The sequence below is a fragment of the Pyxicephalus adspersus genome, chromosome 5 (genome assembly GCF_032062135.1).
Source record: "Pyxicephalus adspersus chromosome 5, UCB_Pads_2.0, whole genome shotgun sequence".
NCBI lineage: Eukaryota > Metazoa > Chordata > Amphibia > Anura > Pyxicephalidae > Pyxicephalus > Pyxicephalus adspersus.
In genome coordinates, this window is record NC_092862.1 from 9,512,136 (window position 1) to 9,514,706 (window position 2,571).

Consider the following 2,571-nt stretch of genomic DNA (forward strand, 5'->3'; position numbering starts at 1 on the left):
CAGTTGATATTTATAAATTCTACACACATTGAATGTCTCATAATATTATAAAATTTATGAAGACATGAGAGGAAAAGGAGGGCTTTTAGGCATAACAGTATTTACTTCAAATTAAAAAAATGAATTGTATCGTACAGTCATATGATATAGGATTGTGGAATTTACATGCAACAGCGTTATATAGTATACAAAAATTGTAGTTGCTACAGATAGGTGATCATATAGTTTTATTATCGTCTCAAACCCGACGCATTTCGCCAGTCAACTTCTTCCGAAAAGGCTTCTCAGGAAGCCGACTGGCGAAACGCGTGTGATGCCCATCTATGAGCATAAATTGCCTCCACTCCTGGTGGGGATTACGTAATGAACGTGCCATGAAATCTAGAGGTATAAATGATTCATGAGAGCTTCTGTTTAGCTGCCAGTATGGACCAATAGGAAGTTTGCATCAAGCAGTTGCATGGCATAGTCTATAGCAGTGTTTCTCAACTTTTTTGACATTGAGGAATCCTTAAAATAACTTTTATGTCTTCAAAAAAAAACCATCCTATAATTACTATATCCTCACAGTATATTGGTGTGATGGTCAGTAGGAAGAAACCCTCTTACATTGCTCGCCATTCGATCATTGGTGTCAAAAAAACTGACCTGAGAAGCACAAATTGCTTGAGGAACCCCTAGGAACCTCTGGAGGAACCCTGCATGAAAAACACTGCCCTAGAGCAAAGATATTATAACATGAGAGTCGGCCACTTATGGTAAAGGGTGCCGTCAATGGCCTTGGGAAGAATTTTGGCAGAGATGGGGGATAAATTGTGAGATAAGGTTGCATAGACAAAAGGAGACTTATTTTAATTGTGCCACAAGTTCCGTTGGGGGAAGAAACAGATAACTAGACAAAAAGAAAAGTTAAATATTGAAACTGATCATTAGTTTAGTCATGGCTGGGTGCTTGGCCTGCTCCTGAAATAATTACATGTACATGTTATCTATCTGTCCCCAGCATTCAGCCATAAATGTCCATATATATTATATATCACATGCCTTTTTGCTCATGTATTATACTCTTTGCTTTTTCAATTTTCTTCTCTTTCATTTGTTGATTCAAGTGCACTATTTGCTGCAGGTCTGAGCGACGATAATGAATATAAAGACACAAGGGTTTGTCTGAGCGGGGAGTCAGTCTCGATTCTTCCCAAGAGCGGCACAAGATTCTGTTTCATCTTTGGTTCAAAAGAGTGCAGGTCCAGTAAAGGTTGAGCTTGATGGAATGGTGTCTTTTTAACCTCATTATTTTTATTCTTTGTTCCATTCAGCACTACAGAACACTGTGTGGTCATACTTTAAAAATACAGTGACTTTTTTTTGTACAGTCTGATAAAAAATAAAAATATATATAGTGTCACATAATGTCTTTCATAAGTTACAGGGATGTAGTGCTGAGCCTGCGGCAGCACGGCGCGGATTTATTCTGCGTTGCATATAGAACAACAATCTATCCTGCATGATCTATTCTGATATCTCCTAATCCAACAAGCAAACAACATTTATGAATCAGCACATTGGTTCATTATATAAAAAAAAAGTTTGTTTATGTATTTTTTAAATTGGTATGGAAAAGTCCTTTAAATAAAAACAATGATAAATGATAATGAACAAACCTTGTAGAACAAACTGTGAAAGACTCTGAAGATACAGTCAGTATAAGTGCTAGCATTAGGTATGGCCCATTACATTTGTCTGAATTTTGTTAAAAGGCAGCTGATACAACGCCATAACTGCACTGTAACTTTGCCTGACTATCAAGGAGGAATAAAAAAATCACAATTAGTGGACGAAGTTTAATCCAAACAATGGTCAGTTTATGTATGTAATTGCTATGAATATGATGAAAATCAGTATCAGCAAAATGTAAATTTTACATTACATAAGGTATTCACTTTATTGTAATACCACAGACTAAATTTGTTACACCCTACTACCCTGCCCAGGTCCTTTCAAACCCCTTTTTCAAGCCTCTGTTATTCTGTTGATGCTTTACTGAATGCTCATCAATGTTCTGTTAATTGTGTGGATTATATGTGTTGCATTAAGGCAGTCCATTTATCTAGAATGGATTGGCAATGCATTACAATGAAGAAAAGCCATGCCTGCATGGTTTTGTTAAAGCAGTGCACCATAATGAATGGTATGTGCGCTGCGGCACACTCAGTGGCATTGGTTTGGGTACCATACTACAGGATTATATTTAACTATCTTGTAAATACCTTATAGGCAAGCTAATGTCTGCTCCCAATGATCCCTCACCTTTGGAACATTACAGGAATGCTGATTCTTGGCCCTCTCAGGCAGCCAGTCTCTGACGTCCAAGGCTGGTATTCAGATTCACAAGCTTCTATTCGGGTAGCCCAACTTTTGACAGTCCTGGGGTACACATGAACTTGCTGGATATGGTCCGCAGTGATAATATTGACCTGGGCTTCACACAAGCTGTTGACTCTTCTTAAAAAGGCCTCAAGACAGAATTAGACCTTGTAGCCCACAAGGCCCGAAGCTTGGGCTGATCTATGC